At 41.3% G+C, this 22,407-nt stretch overlaps 1 protein-coding gene and 1 long non-coding RNA gene across 17 annotated transcripts in view; one reads left to right on the top strand and one right to left on the bottom strand.

Moving 5' to 3' along the window:
• foxp1b (forkhead box P1b) overlaps positions 1–22,407 on the top strand; it is a 158,961-nt gene that overhangs the window by 28,454 nt on the left and 108,100 nt on the right. For 14 of the 16 annotated variants that reach the window (XR_013909316.1, XM_080302095.1, XM_080302089.1 and 11 more), the window contains 2 exons: positions 5,422–5,465; positions 21,359–21,425. The gene's annotated coding sequence lies outside the window, so the exon portion shown is untranslated. Of the gene's footprint in view, positions 1–5,421; positions 5,466–16,029; positions 16,261–21,358; positions 21,426–21,583; positions 21,918–22,407 lie in introns of those variants that run through there. The other 2 variants (XM_080302086.1, XM_080302090.1) reach the window with 2 other exon arrangements.
• Positions 77–4,654, bottom strand: LOC145428957 (uncharacterized). The gene is made up of 2 exons (XR_013909317.1): positions 4,402–4,654; positions 77–208 (listed from the first exon to the last, which is right to left on the bottom strand). It is a non-coding gene; the product is annotated as an uncharacterized LOC145428957 (long non-coding RNA).

The raw sequence follows: 22,407 nt of genomic DNA, 5'->3' as shown, positions 1-22,407 counted from the left end.
TTTAATGGGCTTTATTGATCTAAACAACATCAGGGGTTGCGGTGATGTTATTAAGGCAGAGATAACTTCTGTGTAATTCCACTCCAACAATATATTAGCCTTTTATTGGTCTAAATAACTTTGCCTTTTAGACAGTAATGCACCAGTAAGTCACAGCAGCTCTTCATGTCGGCAGGATCTTAATAAAGCATTTCCTCTGGACATCCTGCTGCAGAGAGAGTGAAAAACGACAGGTTAAAAGGCATGCTGGGAAGTTTCCATGCCATCACTGTAAATTATCTCTTTTGAATACATAAATAAAACTAGAAGCGAGCTGTGAACAGGAAGGGGTGGAGGTGGGATGGATTGGTGAAAGTTAATACAAATATCTTCCAACACTCTCTGTTTCACACATGGAGGTGCTATAAGGAAAAACATAGGATGTTCCAAAAGAAGCCAAACTGGAATACGTGCAACGTCATGTAGGCAGTAGCCGATCAGTGTTGTGTGCATGTGTCTGGTTTTTCTTTTTTTTTCTTTTTTTTAAGAATGCTTCTATGTAATTTTTGAGGACAAGTGTAATTTAGATTTATCTACATTTGTGTTTTCATTTGAAATTTTGAGAGAAAATATATACATAACATTACAATTGTGGTCATTATTGTAGTAACAGTAAAAAAATACAGTCTAACTCAGTCATTCTGCTTAACAGAATTGATTTAGATGCAATTAATTTATACAACAAATGCACGGTTTGATTAAAAAAAACAGAGTAGGGTTTTTTTGTGGTTTCTACAGGTTTGGAAAACTGTTTATTTCTTTATGTATTTTTGAATAGTTATTGACGCGTTGCCCATGGTGCATTGTGTGTATGCAAACTTATTTAATGGACAGTTGCAATATTTTTTTCCTTTCAAGGGCAGAATGCTGTATATCTAATATTTATATGAAATAACGAAGCCATTTATCTAGAAGTGTATTTTCCAGGGGTTGGGGGTAGGGCTCCATAATTTGCAGCTATTTAAAGCCTTGGTTTTGGTAATGAATTATTTTGTCATCTCGGCTGTGATGAGATTCATCTTTAATAACTGTAACAATTATTTTATTAAAAAGAGAAGCCATGCATTATGGCTATCTCGCCAAGGTCTCAAGCTGGAAGGAATTCTCATTAAGAGCATTATATTACCCCGGTGTGCTTTCAGCTGGATGTCCCGCTGAAATTACATTAGGTGTCAACAATGTTTGTGTTAGAAGTAAGCAGTCATATTTACAGAGGCTAGCTTTTTTCATTTGCTGCCTGACACTGGGAGATGTATTAAAAAAGATACTAATGCTCCATATCTGATTAAGTCACGTAGAGTGAAACTCCTTTAAAGTGTTGACTTTTAATATAAAGCAAGCACTGTTCTGTCATCAGCAAAGACGTAAATCTTTATTCAGAACTTTTGATTGCTTGAGCTTTTTTATTTATTAATTTTTTTGTGATTTATTTAGCTGGCACACACGACTGTAATCACCCCTCATTCCCTCCATTTATAGCTCCCAAACTATAAGCATCAGGTTGTTTGTGTCATGATTGATTTATCAGTGATTTTCATCTACATCCTGTGTTCCTTCTGATGGTTAGCGTGGTGTGCAACATTGTATTTTGTTAATGGTCCCAGGCCCAGGGTTGCTGCTAATGACATGGTTGTAATTGTTTGTCAGTGTGATAATGTGTGATTTCCTATTTCCATGTGAAGTTGGACATTTGATGAAGGAGGGATCTTGTCAGGAAGACAAAGTGCTGTCATTTGTCACCAGCTAAATGAGCTTCTCACCAGACATCCTCTCAGTTTTCAATGGCAATATCATATTCACGGATCCCCTTTTGGGCCATTGCCATGATTTCCACATTATCCAGTGCATGGTATTAAAGAAATGAATTAAGCTTGTTCTGGCTTCCTTCAACACGAAGCACAGAAATCCAGATGAAGGCAGAGATGTATTAAAATCACCTGATTTTGATGCAAAGGTCAGACATTGTAAAACTGAGATTTGAACTAAATCAACTATGAGAAACATGGTTTCGCTCTCTTAGTTTGTGCTCTTTGCTGACATATAGAAATATGTTAACTGTATTTCCAGAAAGACAGAAGTGAAATTACCGAGTTTGGTAATCTTTTATTCTTAGTGTTTGCAAGCAGTCATCACTTCCTTAAATTTAACATTTTTAAATGGAGAAACGGTTTCATCATCTTCACAGGAAAGACTTTGTCAGTTCATGTCACCGTGTACCTTTTTTCAGGGGCAAAATATAGAGTCAAGTTAAGTTGAATAAATATGATTTTTGATTTGGGAAAATGAAAGTTGGGAGTTTGCTGTTGCTGCCGTGCTAAACATTATTTTTACCGAAATTTGGATCATTTCTTATAGTTGCCAATTGATTAAAAATAGCTGCGAGTGATGCATGAACTGGGTTTGGGTGGTGAAATGGGGCATGCCAGAAAAAGTTGGGGTCAGTAGTTGTCGTAGAACATGAACATGACAACTTTCATTGTTTGCCTGAACATTGTATATTTGTCCATTTCACATCTCCTGTAACATTAGAAACTTATGGGGCACATGATTGCAGCACTTGAAGGTCTTTGAAGTAGTTGTTCCCTTAACACACTGCCTTTGTTTCTGATTCAGCTTGTTCCATATTGTGGGGTTGGGGGGCAGATTCTTCCTAGTTAACAATCTAATGAGCCAAACAAGACAAACAAAAGAGAGGTGCACCGAATAGGCCTCCTGAGGTCGGGGGAGCTGCCTCATGTCACAAATGCTCTTCTGTCTTCCTTTTCCACTCAATATCGATTCATGTCTTCAGTGGTTATGCGCTGTCCGCTGTACACGGGTGGTGTAATCAGCTAAATGTAGCCTCTGCTTTCTTATTATTACCTGGGTGCTTAACACTGGTGGGGTTTTTTTTCTCTTCAAGGACAAATGGTGTAGGAGAAGGCAGATCCCGTGTGAAGTCCCTGAGCCCTCGCCGAGCGGCAGATCTCTTTTCAGCGCCAGCTGTTCTCTCAGATACACCAGGCCGTGCTGAAATTCTCTTAATATAATTCTAGGGGCTCAGGAGAATAGTGCAAAACAAGCGTGCCAACGAGGAGAACGTTGAATTTTTCATCAGCGGGCTTCAACTAGCTGAGTTAGTGGGCAGCGCTCTCATTCATGAGCAGATGTTCAGTGCAGTTACACTCTGCAGTTAATGTGAACTTACTGGCCTCTCTGCCATTGGCTGCAAGGACGTTGGCAGCAATCTGGCATCTGAGAATTACTCCCAGTAAAAGGCGCAGTCCTGGAAAGCGTTGCCCCGGCCTTTTTTAGCCACTTCCCAGCCCAGGAGCTGGATTGTGGACAGGGGAAGGCACTGACAGCTCATCCGTCTTCAGTCCGACAGTGATGAAACACTCGCCACTGTTTGCCGGGGGAATAGCACTGAAATTCCTGCAGATAATTTTCACATTTTACGTTCACTTCTAGTGACTGGATAGATGTGAACCAACGGCACTCAGCAGGTGAAATATATTTCAGGTGTGTCTGAAAAAGAAGTACTTAAAGATACCTGCCTCAGTTGTTACAGTGAAAGAGTACATACAGATGTATTATTCCAGTACCCCTGAAAGAGGAAACTCAGAGAAGAGGCACCTGTAAGGGGGAGCAGTTTGGCTCTGGTACGTCTGTAGCTGTAACCAGCTGGTGCTGTGGTCAGCCTGGTGGGCTGTATCCTCTCCCAGCCTGGTGCTTCAGACATCTGCATGCCCAGGCTGCCTAGCTTGAATTTGATGTGGTCGTACAGATCTGTAATAGTTTCATCCAACTAGGCAAAAGGCTGTTTGACTGGTGTGTGTGTGTATGCGACATCAAATTTAGTAGGTGGCATGCCAATCATCTCGAGCTTGTGTGAAAGTCATCACAGTAAAGTTGTGCATATGGGACTTAAACAGTGCAAATGACAAGCTCTTGTTTCTCTGCATGTCTCATTTTCACTTTCTAATTGGTCGTTTTCAGGTTGGCTTTACGAGAGCAAAACTAATTAGTGTTTCTAAATTCAGCAGAAAAAAAGGCAGTTGGGTTGATTGTTCTGGTTTCCTCTCCTGTGTCAGGCGCTCAACAAGAAAATAAGACTAATCATTTTCAAATTGCTCGTATTTTTAAACCCCAGAGCTGAATGTCATTCCTGGTCTCTTGGCATTTTGTTTGGCAAGATCAGGGAACCGTGGTTGCCCTCTCGCCTGTGTGCTGTCTTTGTGATTCGTGGGAAGTTTGGACTTGGGGCCAGTGGAAAAAAACAATGTGTTGTGTTTTAGGTGGGGTTGTTTCTGCTTTGATTGGGAATGTCCTGCTGACAGGAGCAGCCTCGCAAGTTTACAGTAGCTGTGACATTGGCGTTACCTTTATTCAAAGTCCTCCAGCTGCATTGAGCCCTCAGGAAGCCCAGCGCAGGCCCACATGGGCGGCTGACGGCCCAGAGAGAGGAGAATGAGCCCTGTTTGAGTTGGCAGACGCTCCCCTCTTGGGGAACTTTTGCTGCCTTTGCAGAAAGGCCAGTGGCGGCAGCTCTGGCGGGGCGGCGGTGATTCTTGGGGCAGGATGGGCTTTTTCCACCTCTCCTCCCATTCAGGAAACACATTTCGCCGTCTCTTCCCTGCGTGTTTGCAAACGGAGGGAAAGAGTTAAGGCGAAGGGGCATGGGGCAGTAGAGCTGAATGACAGAGCATGGCTGTAAGAGGCTGAGTGCTAATGTGTGGCAATTTGAAAAGGGCGAACAAGCTATTTCAGAAAGCACGAGTGTTGTGAGAAGTCAGTGCAGTGGAGCTTTATTTATACCGAACAAAAACATTTACATTTTAGTGTTCTGTAAAACATGCTCTATTTTTATTTTTCCACCGCCACTGCGGGGATTCATTCTTCAGAAGGCAGTAATTAAAACGCGGTTGATCTTAGGTTAGGGAGGAGGAGTGCTTAAATGCAATTAGAGCAATGTTCAAATTAATTTGGACTCAGTTACAGTTGTTGGAATTTGTCATTATTTGTTTAATCAAGGGAGTTCTTGTTTGAGAGACTAAATCTAGATCCACTGATATGTAAACGGTCCACTGAGAAGCCTGTTCAAACCTATTATCTGCCTGACATGAATATTAATTTGAAAGTGACCTTTTTTGTGACCTTTCAGTTTTGAACTCACACTTAACTGAGAGGTGCATGTGGTTGCGTGTTGTGACAGCATGGTTATTATTGAAAAAGCTGATTGTGGAAAAATAGCTATGTTCTTGCTTTTGTCACCTTCACGTTTGAAATAATTTCCACTGTTTCTCTTCTTTTTTCCATTCTGCCACCCCCACCCCTTAACTTTCCTTTACTACCTCCTCTCTTCTTCTCTCCTCCCCTTCTGCTGACTGCTTGCCGATCCAGCCAGGACCCTCCAGTGGTGACATCCTGTGGAGCCATAGATTAAAGTAAGTACCTCACAGAAACATCAGTAGACACCAGCATTTGGTTAAGAAACACGACTCGTGCACCAGCTTTTGGTGCATTCTTCCTAATGTCTTCTCAAAGAAGGGCATTATATGGTAATAGTTGTGAGTTTGAATGCCACAGGATGATAAGAAAGGTTTTGCATAGTAACCGATTTCCTCTTTTCCTGATGCCGTTGCATGTTGACATGAGTTTGAATGCTTAAATGCGTGCAAGGGGCCAGGTCAGTGAGTCGTGCTGGTGTTCAGAGTTAACTGTGAACCTGAAAAGTAAAGAAAATTGCAGATAGTGTGCTGGCTCATGTCTGCATCCCCAGACTATCCTAGAAGTCATTACTCCTTGTGTGGTGTATAAACACGTCAAAAACAAACAATGACCCTGGGCAGACTCCACACTGCAAAACAATTTCAAAGCCTGCAGTGTAGTGTAAACACAAAACATGGCTAACCTTCACGCAGGGAAGACTTCACCTTAAACCCGGTGTTTGTTTTATAGTCCCTGTCGACCTTGGTCAGATATAGTTTACATCTCTTTGGTTCTTTCAGGTCGATGTAGCTTGGGTTCTGTGCTGACATTTACGGTTGAAGCTTTTCAGTAAACAACATGTGGCTCGGAAACAGACTATTAATGGAGATCTTATTAGTCAGGTGTTCACATTAAAAAAAGATAGAGATGAACTTTGCTCACAGTGGTGATTGTGACATGACTGATATTCAGTGTTGTTGTAAACCAAGTGTAAACACTGCCTCGCGGGGTGTAGATTTCCCATACAGACACTCTATGTATCGAGCAATGAATATTCATTTTCTCCTCTCGTAGACTCTTCTGCCTCTGTGAGCTCTTTCACACTGAGCCGGGGGTGACTGTAAGGCGAGGTGAACCCATATTTTTAATAAAGCCCAGCTGCTGAATGATCAAATAGAGTCTCTAATTAAAGCCTGAGTGTACACCCATGTAAAATTCTCTCTGGAATGCTAACAACCTGTGATATTTCCAGAGGAATTTGCTGTGAAGGTCTCAGAGAAGGAAAGGGATTCAAGTGTTTGGGGTTCAGAGGGAGGAGGGGCAGTGTTCGTGTGGCAAGGCAACATGTTGTTCACATCCGTGTCAGATTGAGGCTAATGAAGGCCAGGCTGATCCTTGGATGCAAGCCTTAAGTAAATGATCCCTCTTTGAATATATTAGCGCTCCGTAGCAGCGTTGTGCCTCCCTGCCGTGCCAGCGCTGCTACGTGTTGTCTCGTGGTCTGACGAGGCCAGTCGAAATGGCAGTCACGGTGTTCGATCACGCCGTGTGCCGTTGAGTGTGATTTCAGTTTGTTTTACAGCAGTGATGTTACATTGACTTGGTGGTGAGGGAGTACTCTGGCTGATCATTTCCAGGTTAGTGTGTCTGCAAAACAGTTTGATAGTAAATGGAAAGTATGAGTGTTGTGTCATTTGGCAATGTAAATGAGCCATCTCAAATTTTTCCCCACCCTCTTAAGAGGGATTGCATTTACATAGCAGGCAAGGGTTTGATACTCAAGCAGATGGTTCGTGTAGACAAAAGCTGAATTTACTGTTATTTTTAGTGTAGTTTTGAATTTAGTCATTTCTGTTCATTTTTGTCTTTTTCGATTAATTTATTCAACAATAATCGGAAAAAAAACACAGTTTTAAATTCAGTGAACAAACATTGCTATCAGAACTGTTTCCACTGCAATTTATGGTCACAGCAGCACTTAACATGGAAATGAATCCTAAGCTAGTAATTATAAAGCACTTTGGATTATTAATTGGAAAGACAAGGACATAGAAATGAAACAATTGTGAATGCACCCCTTCTAAGCTGCTGTAGCATCTCATTAATAAATACCTTTCTGGTTCTTTAGTGCTGTGCCCGCCTTGCTGATTGAAACAATGTCATTTGATTTTCGCTGATAAAGCATCTGTGCTTCATAGATGGATGGATTGGATGGATCCAATTAGCCATAGTCATCGCTCATGTATTTAAGCTGACAGTGGAAGTCTTGCGTAGAATATCCTTGATTTTGGTAGTTTTGTGAGGCGCTCATGCAGAGTACTTTGAAAGCCCATAAAGAGCGGACTGTGAAGAATGCTCCCTTGATGCAGCTTTGATTTACAGCAAATTTTTTCAATTAGACGTGGGAGGGAAGTAATTGATTTTCAGTAGGTAGTGTACAATGATTGGAAATTCTTAAAGGATGAGAAAGTGACCAAGATCCATAACTTTTTTCCTTTCACTGTGTATTATATACAATCAGCGCCGCAATTACTTGGGGCTTTTACTTAACATTTCATACAGGTTTTATTAGTAGGTAATGCATCTTTTTATACAGAGCACTCACATTCTACAACCTACACATTTACAGCAGGTTATGAGGATTGATGGCTTGTAGTAGCAGCTGCACAGGTGCACCTAGTGTCTCATAAGGCATTCTGACCTTCTGCACAGCACATACCATGCTGGCCTGTTTGTAAACGCCAGCCCTGTTTGTAAACACGAACAGAGAGATGAGAAGCAGATTTGCCCTGGTCGCGCTCACAAGACAGGCACAACACAACGTGACAAGCAACAGATGTGTCACACAGGCTGAAATCAAAACAGCCGTCCAGCATGGAGTTGTGCACACCATCAGACATGGATGCTGTGATGAGGCGGGGAGGCAGCGAGCACTGCTGGCAGATGAGACAAGGCAGCGCCTCTGCTGCTCCCAGCTTCCTGTCTAGAAGAGGACAGGCCTGTTTGTAGGCTGCTTTGACACTCCTAGTCACTTTGTCATCTGGGGTGCTCACTGCAGCTCTGATCACATGTACACATTGCATTCAAAGAGCGTCATATCAGCCGTGTGACAGGTAGGCTCCCAATGGGACAACAGCCAAAGGGGATGTCCTTTTCAATACACTGTGCGAGCACAAATGCACAGTGCGCCAAGGCAAAATAACATCATATGACATCATTCGGAATGCTCTTATGCTGTCTTCTCTGTTTGGAAAGATGGTGCGGGTTTGGTTCTGCCCTGCCTAATAACAGAAAGGTCTTTATGGAGATGCATGTCCACTCCGTGCAAACCGACAGTTTGACAGCAGCAGTAAAAGTGCAGCTTCACACAGGCAGCACCCTAATAATATTCTATCATATAATCTGCCTTTTGCCACTGCCCCATAAGCAAACAACACGGCTTCACTTTGAGCCATGGGAAGAGAAACAGGAATCCGTCATCAGAACAAGTGCATGAATGAAGGTGCGGCAACAGCTGCTTGACTGAGCACATACAACAGACTGTCACCCCACATCTGTTTACCACTTTGACAACCACATGAGTGTTTATATCCATGAGTGTAATTGAGCTATTTTCCCGAGGGCAGCTGTAACCCACACTAAGTTATAGCCCAACTTTCCATTAAAGCGTGGGGGGAAGTTTTACTGATAGCAATCACGCTCAGCAACACTGCTATGTAAATACAGCTTATCAGCTTTGCCAATTTGGTTAAGTGGCATGTACGTGGGTGATTCAAACATCTAGCTCTGTGGCTGTGACACTGGCCACATACTGGAGACATTTAATAAACATTGGTAACTTGCATTATTAACAAGTATATATGCAGCAAGAACATAATAATGAAAATGATGGCATGTCAAACCAATATTGTGCGGAAAAGATGCAAATAAACTGAAAAAATATTCAGGCTGCCATGTGGTCAAACTTAACTGTCTGCATGCAGCATGTACAGTATATGGAAATTGAAATGGGAATATCTAGATCTAAAACGTGCCATTTAAATATTCAAATGTTAACACCAAACAATATAATGCATTATGGCTTTTAGTATTTGCATACAACTCTGTTTGCTGCTGTAAGCTGGGGGTAATACAAGGAAGAGAGAGGGAGAAAGATAGTGAGGGAGAAACACTGAGCGGATATGGAGCACACAAACAAAGCCTTTGTGTGCCAGTAATAGGAAAATGACATTTGATTACTGTGTGAATTTTTATGGTAGCTTAATTTAACAGTTAATGGTTATTTTGTATATCTTTAAGTCTTTACTGTTTTAGGGAAACTACAACTTCCATCACACACTGAACCTGTGCTAATTTGTAGATGGCTCTGTCTTGATGCATGCTCAGTCATCCAGGTAAGTAAATCCCAAAAGGTTGATTCTGTTCATCTGGACGTAACGTTTTCAGTGGGAGAAACGTTTCGTCACTCACAACAATGGGCTGTGACCTCACAGTTCCCCATTGTTCAGTCTGTGGTGCTAGTTTCAGGCACTGTTTGTAAGGTTGGGGAAACCTGCAGTCAGCTGAGACTGAAGAAGTCACTTGGACGAGTGACGAAACGTTTCTCCCACCGAAAACGTTACGTCCAGATGAACAGAATCAACCTTTTGGGATGTAGACGGATATTTTTTAAAACAATGTAAATCAGACGTTAGCTGAAACTACCATTTATTCTTGTTTGATGGAGGTCATGTTGATACATGTTTTTTCTATACTTTCCATTTTTGTAAAATGTATTCCCAGTTGCAGCGTCTCATTTTCAAGTGAAGTTCATTCAAGATGTTCAGAATTTGGCCATTATTGAAAAGCTATTGCACCTGGTAAGGTTGGGGAAAATGTTAAAATTATCTGTACTGTCTTGGTTTGCAAGTTAATCATTTCCCAAATTGAATTCACATAGGGGCAGGCCAGTAAGCGAGGTCAACCACTCACTGACAGCCAATATACAGTATTTGTCCAGTCGACTTGCCCAAACACAGGAGAAGTGCTTCTGTAAAAGTAGAAACCTTTAGCTCTTGAGAACTGTGTCAGATTTATTTATTTCCTTGTTCTTAATCATTCATTTACGGTTACAAATAAACTGCTGTATTTGTTACTGAAGAAAATGCTTGTTTAAGGAAATGAATGTATTTATTTATTGTAGCACCTGTGACTTGCTAGGTGGCAGGATCAGATATCACATAGCTACAGACAAATGAAGCAGTCGTTTGACCACAGGAACAGTGGCTTAGTTTCACAAAAATACATTTCAAATATAAAAAACATCATCCACAGATAAAAAAAAACAAGGTCAGTGTACAGTGTTGATGAGAAGGTCGTACAAAGTCTGAAATTTAACTTGCTTATAGCTGTAGATACCCTGATAATGAGGTTGTTGACTGTTAACTGATGCTTTACCATGAGGACACTTCTTCACTCTGCACCACTGTCTGCTCAGCTGTGATGCGCCTCTGCTGCATGTGCCGTTGACAGTACTGCAAAGATGTGAACGGCAGAGTCAGTGCTGCCCTGCAGGACAGACTATAGGACCACAACATTTATAAATACACCCCCCCCCCCCATCTTTTTCTGCTTTTTGTTCTTGTAATAAAATTTTGTTATTAAGTTTCAAATCTGTGCATATCAAACAACAGATTTGCAAATATGCAGCACACTGGTTTGGAAGAAAAGGGCCGTGAGGAATAGATTTCACTTGAGATAATTTTAGATATGTTATTAACATATTTCTCTTATATTAGAAATATACAGCACACAGATACAGAGGGATGGTGAAAAGAAGACAGCAGGACAGGAGTCGACCGTGGTCACTGTCTGACAGGGTTAAACTTAGTGAAGGATTGCCAGTCCAAACTGTGACATCTGTAGCCACCATCAACACGTACTGTAATTAAGTGGAATCTGTGAGCTTTAATTCTATTTGCTGTCCAATAACAGCTCCCTGTAATGAATAATTTAAGGAATAAGGGAGGCTGTTACTTGACGCCTTTTCACTTTGCGTTTAAATTTAGCTGGTGTCATTGTCCGGCAGTGTGATTAATAGTTTATCAGTCTCGACTATACATCTCCATGAAATATCTCTTTCCATCTGTCATTGAACTGCACATGGAAATTGGTTAGATTTTTAATCAGGCACAGCTTAGGCCAGCTGAAAAAGGAAAATTACCAAAGGAACCTGCTCTCACAATGCACTCACATGCAGGTAAGACACTGGATGTCGTTTGTGGAATAAGTCTTTCTGCCTCTGTGCCTCTGCTCACAGTTCATCTCTTTTTTTTTTGTCTTTTTCGTATGATAATTACATTGAGACCTCATACAGGCTAGAGTGTGCAGCCTAAATGTGGTTTTAAATAAGCCTGAGGTGTGTAACAGTGAAAGTGAGTTGTGAAAGAGGCGCCTGCCACAAGGGGGTTGACCAGTGAGCCAGAGATTGGCTTCCCTGTCAAATAAAGATTAGGTCTTTATTTCACAGTCTAATCCCTGCAAATCTCTTATTGAAGAACTTGGATGGTGCAGCGCTTCTAATGGCACAGAGACTTCACTGTCTGCGTTTCTTCTTTATCTCTGAATGTACACAAGTGGATACAGCAACCTCTGGTCCCGGGTTAGTCAGTCTATTTAATCTGGATTACAACTCATATTAAGTTGACCAAGGTTACCTTAGTTCCTGCTAACAAGCTGCATTGCATTAAAGCTGCTCGTGGCTTTTTACATTCTGCTGCTACGCTGTAGCCAAGTTGGGGCTGTATTGCGACTTTTCTAGTTATTGAATATCTTCATTTTTCCCCTCTCAACTATGCAGAACATTCTTTTTATTGAATTATTAATGTGAATTTTGAATTATTGAAGGAAGATAATTTCTGATCAGATTAATATTAACTCCCTGTGAAATATTAATGACTAATGTTAAAAACGATGAACTTACAGAACCATTAATATAATCATAAACAGACATAGTAGTGGTGACACAGAGCCAAATGTGCCAGGGCCGCTCCAGCCTCTTTTAATGCAGCTTCCCTTGAGGTTGGGGAATGTGAAATATTGCAGGAGTCTACTTTGTACTCAGAAGCTTGGCTAATGTCATTGGCCAGCCCTGCCCCCGGGGCTGGCGGCGGTGTCACGGGGGGAAGTTCACCAGCATTTGTCTCCAGGTTACCTTTGTGACCTTGTCCACAGATGACCTGAACTATGGCCAGGGGAAAAGTCACAAAGATGTTTTGTTGTTAACATTAAGCTGGTCCCCTTATCACCTCCACTGATTGGCAGCGCTCCACTGACAGCTCGAGTTATTCTGCTCCACCCCCAACTTTTGCTCCGAAGCCTGGTGGCTAAATACGACCGACCATTCTTTATCTGTTTTTCACAAAGAGTGGCACAAAGTGAGTTTCATCATGCAAGCCTTGAGCAGGTTAAATCTAGTCTTTTGTCAGTTTTGATTAAAACTCTCTTTAGATTAATGATATTCAGCAAAGATTTGATCTATCATTTGCCATTCTTTGGGTTTGTTATTACGATCGTCCCATTGTATTTATAAAATATGGAAATCAGACAAAAATAAACCATTATTCTAACATAATGGTAAGCACCTCGAAAATATGGTTACATTAATTATGTTTTAAATGCTAATGCTAGTGAAGAACATAATAACGAAGACATGAAAGACTCCCTATTCAAAATCTGATAGCCAGGGAGAAGCAAATTATTTCAAATATTTGATATTTAAATTATTTTCAAATGAACTGAGACATGAGTAGAGTAGAGGCGAGTAGTTTCCCCTGGTGATCCTTCAGGGTCCTTTGTTTCCGTGGTGTGTCTCCAGCTCATTAATGTTCTAAGCATGTGAGGGAACCAGACCATACCCCATAACCCATAGCCGGATGACACCTCAGGCCCAACACACATGCAGTGCATGCGCATACATTCACACGCATGCACACACGTACACAAAAATCCCTCAGCTGTTTAAAGTCCACTGGCTCTTTCAGGAAGTGATGGCCGCCGTGCTGTCCTGATTAAAATGACAATAGTCTAATTAACTCGACCCCAGTGTCAGTGCACTAAACGGCTGATGGCCCGCCAGTTCCTGTTTGAAAACCCTTTGTCTCCTCATCATCCAAAAATATGACTTTTTTTTTCTTTTTTTACAGCAAAATGCCTCAACCCCATTTGACGGGATTTGCTAATGGCAATTATTTCTCATGAGCTAATTAAATCTAGGCAAAGTTTTCCATTCTTTTTTTCTTCCTGCTGCAGAAATCCGTCTATACAATCCTCCTGGGATTTTTCATTCACGGTATAATATCACAAGCAGCTTCAAGCAATGCTAGTCATTTAGATTATATACAATTGTAAAGAGGTGTTTTGGTGTTCAGACTGATTATATTTGCTTTTTTTTCTACCACTTTTAATCGAATCGTTTATTGATCCAACATCGTGATCCTTTCAGAGCCAACCCAAAGCCCCTGCTGGTCAACAGGTCAAACCGCCTGATAAAAAGGAGCCAAAGATGACGCATTCAAGCAAATCGGCCAAAATCTTTTAACCTCCTTAACTAACAGTTTTTGAAAATGAGACTTTAATCCAGCCCCCATTAATCTTTTGCATTGTTTGATGGACTCGTCTAAAGTGGGGAGGAAAGGAAAAAAGAACAACAACATTAAAAAAAACTTTAATGACTGAAGAAGAAACTGCTTTTTGTTCTATTATCCTTCTGTTGGTGATTAAGGTCTGCAGGGAGATAATTACGCTTTAGTCTGGAGTTAATGAAATGAAAACTTCTCTTTTCTTGTGGAAAGGAAGGGCAGATCTTTTGTACTGCTATCTGCAGACATCTCCCACCCTTGACAGGACACACAGAGAATTGGTTTTGTTTTAAGGTTGCAAGCCCCCTCCGCTGCCTGTCAGTCCATGGATGATATGAGGGATCTGTGAATGAAGCCAGAGTCAATGAGGTCTGCCTCCGCTGCACTAGTGAAGCTTTCTGTTCTTCCTGTGAACATAAAATATGCTGTAAAACATCAAATGACAACATCACAGGAGGTCATCAGAGTGAAAGAAAAATAAATAAATAAAATGCATGTTCATTCTGTGTATTACATGCTTTATTGTTGTTACAGCAACAAGCATGTGTTCACCAACAAATGACCCCGCTTTGTTGAGCACCAAAGGAATGCACAGATTTGAATTTATCACATGGCAACACGGGGGCCATATGTGTCATCTGACTTCAGATGCCCCTTTTGAACACGTGGTGCTGTTGACTAAACTATTGTACGGTACAAATGGTGGCCAGAGAGCACATATTATGCTGTCCTTGTAGAAGTTCACATCTGGTGTGAGGAGCTGTGTGTCACTTTATGTGTGTGTGTGTGTGTGTGTGTGTGTGTGTGTGTGTGTGTGTGTGTGTGTGTGTGTGTGTGTGTGTAGGGCAGCAGCACCTCCCCACCCCTCCTGTCCCTCTTGCCCCTCCAACAGCACTCTCACATTTCATCATCTGTTCTCCAGCGCTACGGTGCTCCGGCACAAGTTGGCCGCTCTGGATCCATCTGTTGTTATTATTTTCTACTGATAATTGGCTTGAACAATGGAATGCCTGTGTCCCCCTTGCCTTTGAAACCCAACACCCTGTTTATTTTCCCGAGGTCTCATTTTTGCTCTTTTTCCCTCTATCCTACCCTCTCTCACCCCTCAATTTCTCTCTCTCGCTCCTCTCCTGTCAACTTGTGTCACCTCACCCCTAGCCCCTCCTTTTCCCCTGATCCATTTGAGAGGGTTTCACATGAAAATTGCATCTTTGACTGGCCACATCAGTATGTGTCACTCAGCATCTGATGCTTCTCTCTAGACTTTCTGGAGGGGCTCAGCTTCCATTCTTTTTGTTTTGTTTTTACTAAGATAGGATTTTCTTTTCTCTCGCTTTTTTCAGGAGCTTCCCACTTACAGCACAAACTTCTGCATTCCTGGCCCAAGAAACAGATGAAGCAAATAAGAAGGTGTGGGGGAGGGATCAGGGGTGTAGAGAGGAGAGTGGGAACAGCAGTGTCTTTAGGAAGAAAGGCATTGGACGATGGATGTTCGTAAAAATCACTTTTTCCTCCCTGCTAAAATTCAGGTTTTCCACCAGGGGGTGGGAAGAAGAGAAGCATATGTAAGGAAGAACAAGAAGATCACAAGGTGTACTTTCATTTTAATCGAGGACATCATTTAATGAAAGCCCACACCAAAAAATGACCTACTTACATTAATTAAATTTGATATTTAAAAATTTAATTAGTATTTTAGGTTGTAATTAAGTAGTTTCATGTTGAAGACTTCATGCTCTGGTGACATTTTTAGACTGGTACATTTTATTTAGTCAGAATTTTATCCTCAGCCTTGCAGAGTGCCTATTGATGAAGTAATTAGCTGTGTGGATGTAAAAGTAAAATGCTCATGTATGGTGTTTGACAAAGTGTAGAGAAAGTCAAGTGCCTTCTGTGTAACTGTTGGGAAATCCTCTGTTCGTGTCATCAGAGGCATGAGGAAGTTTTTTTTTTTTCTTTTTTCTTTTTCCTGTTCTGTTTTTTTGACCTCGCTGATGTTCATTTGTTCTGTATGCTCTTGTCTAATTAAAAGAGGCTAGGACAGGTAGGGCTCCCAGCAGGCGTCTGCTCCGTGCTAGTTCTTCATTTGCTGAGTGTTTGTGTTTATGCAAACGGGCCTCTTCCTGCATGTTTAATTTAGAGCACGGCGCCGACTTTTGTTGTGTTTTGACCACATACCTTTAGTACCTCTCAGCTCTTCCGTCTGGCCAGGCTAGTTCTCTCTCTCTCTCTTTCACTCTCTCTTATACACACATGCAAACTCACTTGACTACCTCATTACTACTTAGACTACTTTCACCGCCAGCTTTCTCCTCTTCTTCCGAAGTGGATTTCAAACACTCAGTGCTTGGAGGAAATATGAATGAATATACAGTTTTGTAAACATGATGAAAGTCTGTTTAACTGTTGGAAGGTAAGTCTGTGAAGATTATATTATCTTTACACTGTTTTCTCCTCCTCGTCATTCCTTTTATGGCACAGTGCTCCATGACTGCGAGTCTGTACGAGCGTCTTTGTAGGTGTGTTCTGTAAGTGATTGACAGATTTTATGTATAGGGTGTAGATGGCAATGCCTTTCTCTATTGGTCATAATACAATGCTACTCAACATGTATAATAATTGCCGTACAGTGTAAGATTGCAAAAGGGTGAATTCAGTGAAGTATTCGAGTGTTTAGAGAGTTTTCTAAAGAGATGAAACAAGCAATGAATCATTTTGTTAATTTGTTCATTTCTGCTCATGCTCTGGCAAACAGAATTAAATCTAAATTCTTTAAGATAGACGTGCAAAACAAACAAACAAACAAACAAACAAACAAAAAAAGACTCAAGGAAACCTCAAGGAACGTTAGCTGCAGCAGTACTGAGGGGTGTGTGTTGTGCTGTCCCAGTTAAAAACAGCCACAAATGATTGGAAAATATATGACCTATTAGTTAAAGTTGACATTGTCCGGCTTTACATGTGCAAAATATTCCTTTTGTTCAGTGCAGCAGGGTTGGAGGTGAGAGTGACTACTAACCCCACGATGCGTAAGGGTATTAGTTCCTCCCCTCACTCATCGCATCTTGTTCTCCCTTTGTCTTTGTCTGGGGAAATGGAATCTGCAGCTTATTGATATTAATAGCGCACAGGATCTGTGGTTGGAGAGGAGCTGGGACCTGGGCGAGAGTGGTAACTTGATATGGCTGGGTAGAATTGACAGTCCTCCTGCTTGACAGGGTGGAAAGGGGTTTGTTGTAAAAATGGGATTGCATAATGTTCTGGCCGTGTGTGCTGTGCTGTACATTGCTGTACATACAGGAGCGGGGTTAAACATTTCGACCGGCCTGATCTGATTTTGCATGTTAAGTGTGAAACCTTTCTTGACCGTGGATGCTGAACTGCACTGGCTGTGACTTCTCTGCTGACAGAATAATAAACAAAGTGCGATTCTCTGATGGATCAGTAAACAGCGGCATGCATTCAGTGGTCGATGAGACATTTTATATTCAGTGGGCACATTTGAATAGTGTAAAGAAATGTTTGTCCTTGCTTGTTTTGGGTCCACTTCGTTAATATTAAGACAGCAAAGCACTCCATGGAGAAAAGCTGCGCTCTGTGTACTTTGTTCTTAGCTCAGCAAAACGTGAGGGCAGGTCCAAAGAATCTGGGGGATCAGACAGGCCTGACATTCACCAGACTGCACTGTTGCCGTTTAAGCTTAGAAAAAGAGAATCTGAAAATAAGCACCCAGAATAAGGGCTGGCTGGATTGAAGTTGGGTTTAATTGGTGGGTTTTGAGTCTGTTTGCGTGTCAGAAAGTGCTGTTGTTTACAGTCTGTGTGGGTGTTACAATATAACGCCCTGATCCTGCCAATCACATTAAAAAGAAAAAAACACAACAATGCATTTTTCTCCACTTTTTTTAAAATGCTGACTTTTTAGACTTTATGAGACTTAGCCATGGTTTTCATTTAATCAGTCCTTCTTAATAAAAGCCCAGAAGAAAAGAGGGGGAAAATAGTGTGCAGTCAGCCCTTTTGGCAGATCAGATCATACAGTAAGCAGCTGCGTTTGTTGAGAAGTGAGTCATGCTTTAGATTTTCCTGTGTTTCATTGCACAGACAGTGACTAGGAAAATCTCCTGCACACACCCTAAAAACAAATACCAGTGACCCTGCATATCAGTGACTCTACACAACTACAACTCTTCTACACCCTATTTTATTTACACAATGCTTTTAGCTACGTTAAACCAGTATCTCAACTTTTTTTGTTTAGATTCAAACAGACTATTATAGCCTGGTATGATAAATAGATGCTGTAGAATTATTCAGATGCTGATGCTAAGTGGACCAAACATGCAGGATGGGCTGTAAAGAACCACGAGACAACTCTGGCAGCCTCCTATTGACAACCATTGAGTTGAGCATTAATTAATATGGTAATGATATGTGAAGGTTCATTAACAAGCCGCCACAGAAGTAGCCACAGATATAGTATTAAGCGTGCTTAGAGTAATTAATGGAATAACTTTACTTAGTGGTAAATATTCATGGGCCCTCATCTTTTTGTCTGCACGGTGTGAAGAGAGAGGAGAGCCTGTCCATTAGAGGAGCTGAAGAGCTGTCCACAGTGAATGCAGGCCTTTTGTTGGGATTGGGTGCGTTTCAGTGGAGGGGTATTAATTCATATTTTGAACATGCAATCTTACAACAAAGCCAAAGGCACTGATAACATACCTGTGACTAGAGAGCATATTGTGAAGCCGTGACCCCTTCAAAAAATAGGAAAGTCCACTTCACAGGTTTGTGGACAGAATAAAATGAGTCTTTGTTCACACTCACATGTAACCACAGCCGTTCATTACCATAGCAAAAAACCCTTCTGATTGTTCCATTTCCTCTGAAAATAAGGTGTTTGCATGTTTTTCCCACCATGACTACAATGAAGCCCTGTGGTATTTGCATACAAAATGGAAACATTTTTATGGATCACCTGAAAGCTATCGGGCTAATAAAAAGGTCTCGTAGCGGCACAAATAAAAATTTCATGCATAATTAACTTAAAAATGTAATGTTCATTTTTGTATCATTTCATTATGTATATCTTACATTGTAGTCTTTGTACATACTAGTAGCCAGTTTTTAAAATTTCTCAGGCTACTTCAAGTGGCATCCAGTAACAGAAGTAACACTATCAGTATTCCACTACCTCTTCAATGAAAACATAGTGGAATACATATTTCAATTAAGTGTATATAATTAATGAAAGTCAAAGCTTCCTGCTCATTATCTTTTACTTTTAAGCAATCGCTGCTGAGATATGTGAGTCATTTTTGACAGAAATCAGCAAGACATCAAGTCTTGTTTTGCTTTATACCTCTTTCCAGGAGTTGTCATCAATCCAGCAACCCACCCAGGTAAAGAAAACACAATCCGAGTGACTGTACTGGAAAGATAATATGGAGAAAATACACAGAGCAACTAATTATGACAGAACATGCGTTTTTTTAGTAGCTTTGCTACTACAAGCCTGGAACATGCCCCCTTGGGAAAGTCCAAGATTAATGGCTAACTGCAGGCTATAACTGACAAACAGGTATTTTTCTATTGAGTTTGTATCCAGCAGATTATTGGAATTCTGTGCTCACCAAGATGTTGTTTGTTGCACGAGTTTAGCTGAAAGGTTTAGGTGGAACAAAGTGCTGTTTTGTTTGTATCACTGGTGTAACTCTGTGCAGTTAGTATCAGTTTTACGTGTCACTGCACTGTGAGATTTCCATGTCAAAAGTACTTTGTTGTCCTATGTGCCGTTGTGTTGGTTTTTTTTTTTTTTTTTTAACCAAATGGCACGGCAGATATGCAACAGCCAGCCAAGACTTTGCATGAGAACCTTAGAAAATGCTTCTTAGTTTCCTTTGTCTTTTAAAATTGTTGCATTTAGATTCATTTTCTTAGATTTGGCCTCTTACTGAGCATGCACATAACCCACCTTGGTGGGTAATTATCTCAACCAGGAGTTGTTCTATTCCCTAAAATCTCAATGTGGGAGTGTGTGATGGGTTCCCTTTTCCCAACCGGGCTAAGCAGCATGTGCTTGTTTATCCTCACCCTACGATCTGTGCACCCCCACTGTTCTAAATGGCAATATTACAACCCTGTGCTGTTTGAAATGGAGACAATTATCTGTTTAGGTATTACAAGATGGGCTTTATATTACAAGGAGAAAAGGCGTACAGCTGCTATCAGGATCCCGTTGTTGCCTTTTCTCTCCAGTACAAATTTTCCATCATTAAAATGATAGAACATTTATCTAAATGGATGTTATGCATTGGGTAAACTCATTTAGCTCCCGGGGCTCTTTCAGGTGATGGGAATTAATGATGTTTAGTAGTTTGAAACTGAAAATATCTGTCATTTGTCACCACTCACCATTGATTTACGATTCCATTGATGATATGTTAATTGAAGTGTAATGAATCACAATAATAGGGTAGTTGTGTGGGAATGGTCCATTTTCAATGATTGTTCAACCCTCGGTAGAGTTCAGAGCGAGCTGCATGTTGACTCGCGTTTTCAACAAGGGCGTTTAACTCATAATTAACGCTGAAACTGGGCACGTTGGTCCGGGTTGTTTTTATCTGCGTTCGGCATGCTTTAGATATACACTTTCACAAATGCCCGGCCACATTTTTGACTGCCAAATGTAAACGGCAAAAAAGAACAGCGGGAGAGGGAGTTGGAGCCTTTTTTTCATATTTGGATATGCTTTAATGCTTTTATTCAAATTCACCTGAGATATTGGTCCACAGTCACTTCTCAGTTTACCATAAAAATAAGATTTTGTTTCCTTCTTTCTTTTTTCATCTTTCTTCGCCTGGGTTGAGTGCTCACTTAGGAAAGCCGTGAATTCAGATCAGGTCCACCCAGGGGAGTAGAGCGAGGGCAGAGCAGGTATAGATGAGGTGTGTTCACCAGCAGGGGGTGCCAAGAAGGGCATCTTCTGTCAGTAATATGAAAAGTTTTTGTCTTGCAAATAAACCATTCACTCACAGACAGCCCCATTGTTCACTTGTTATCATCAGTGGGTGTAGTTGTAGTTAACAGGCAGATGGAAATGCGAGGATGTGTCGGACGGTGACAATAGTAGGCTACAGGAAGATAAAGGAAAGGTGCCTCCTGCCCCGCTCTGAGCTGAAATGGTTGCTTTTACGTTCCTAGCAGCTGAGGAAGGTACACTGACTGCTTGTACAGCTTCATACAAACAAGGGGAGGCAAACAGCACAGGAATGTAGAGAATTGATTTCTTTCTGATGGTTTCTCAGAACATATAAGACTGTTTGTGCCGGTTATCAATTCCAATCGATAGCAACTGGTGGAAGCCGCTGGCTCGTTGCCGGCTGCTTGTAGTTTACACCTGTGTACCTCGTGTTTCTTTTTTTTGTAATTTGGCTCGAGGGTGCTGATGACGAACATTGCAGCGGTAATTATTTCAGAATTCTAAATAATTCTCCCGTTTTGTGTCTGCAGGGCGAGGAGGCTGTTTCACCACCGCTGGAACTGAAGATTGCTTTAAATAAGCAAGTCCTCGTGGAAGGTAAACACACAATCATTTACCAGACTCCAGACCCAGCATGTGTGTGCGAATGCTCTATTGAAAGGGCTTAATAAGTAACTGAATGCAGGGTGGTTTTCTTGTTTGTGTACTGTATTTTTGTGTGTGCATGTAGGGCCAAGAGGGTGGGCCGGGGACTTGACAGGTGCACTCTGTTAGTGTTTAGAGAAGCTGCTGATCAGAAACTAGAACCGTGGCTAGTTAAGAAAGTTAGTGGTTTGATTTTAAAAAGGTTTTTAGTGTTGAAGGACTAATTGGACGCAGGGGCGTACGGACAGTAACTAGATTTTTAGGAAGGTTTTAGCTAAAATAAGGTAATGCTGTGTTTACCAAACAAGACAAGGGAGTTGGAGTACACACACAGCTGCTATGGTTGGCATATCACCCGTATCTCAGGTTTGCTTCTCACACCCGTGTCTCTGTCTGAGAGAGTCTGAGGCCCCCTGGATGTGAACTTCTGGATGGAGCGATTGGGTGAGGCTTAGTAGGACTTTGGAGAAGTGCTTTGCATGCGGGGGGTGGGGGGTGATAACACTTCAGGAGCTCAGGGCTTCAGAGGAGGAGTGCGTCTGTTTTCTTTCTCGTACAACTTAAAGCTCACCTCATCTCCCTCTCTTTGCCATATTTTCTTTCATCTCTCTTTGTATTATTTCTTTTCTGTCTCTCACTCACTAGCTCCCCCCCAAAAACATGCTGTGACTTGTGAGTGGATATGTTGGACATGGGTAGCAGTGCTTTCATTGTAGGTAGCTTTTTAAATGGCAACAAAGCTATTCTGAGTAATGTAACTCATGTTTGTTTGGTTTTGTTTAGTTGATTTGATAAATATTAAAATGAATAGTTGTGTGATCAGTAAAAAAAAAAAGAGATTGTACTCTTTGTACTCTTGAACCGAGAGAGACTTTGCAAGTGTTTTTCTTTGAATATATTTCTTCAAGTGGCATGTTAAAAATGTCATATTGGA

This window comes from Astatotilapia calliptera, chromosome 5 (assembly GCF_964374335.1).
Source record: "Astatotilapia calliptera chromosome 5, fAstCal68.1, whole genome shotgun sequence".
Classification (NCBI taxonomy): domain Eukaryota; kingdom Metazoa; phylum Chordata; class Actinopteri; order Cichliformes; family Cichlidae; genus Astatotilapia; species Astatotilapia calliptera.
The sequence above is the reverse complement of the archived record's forward strand: the minus strand, read 5'-3'. Positions and strand labels throughout refer to the sequence as shown.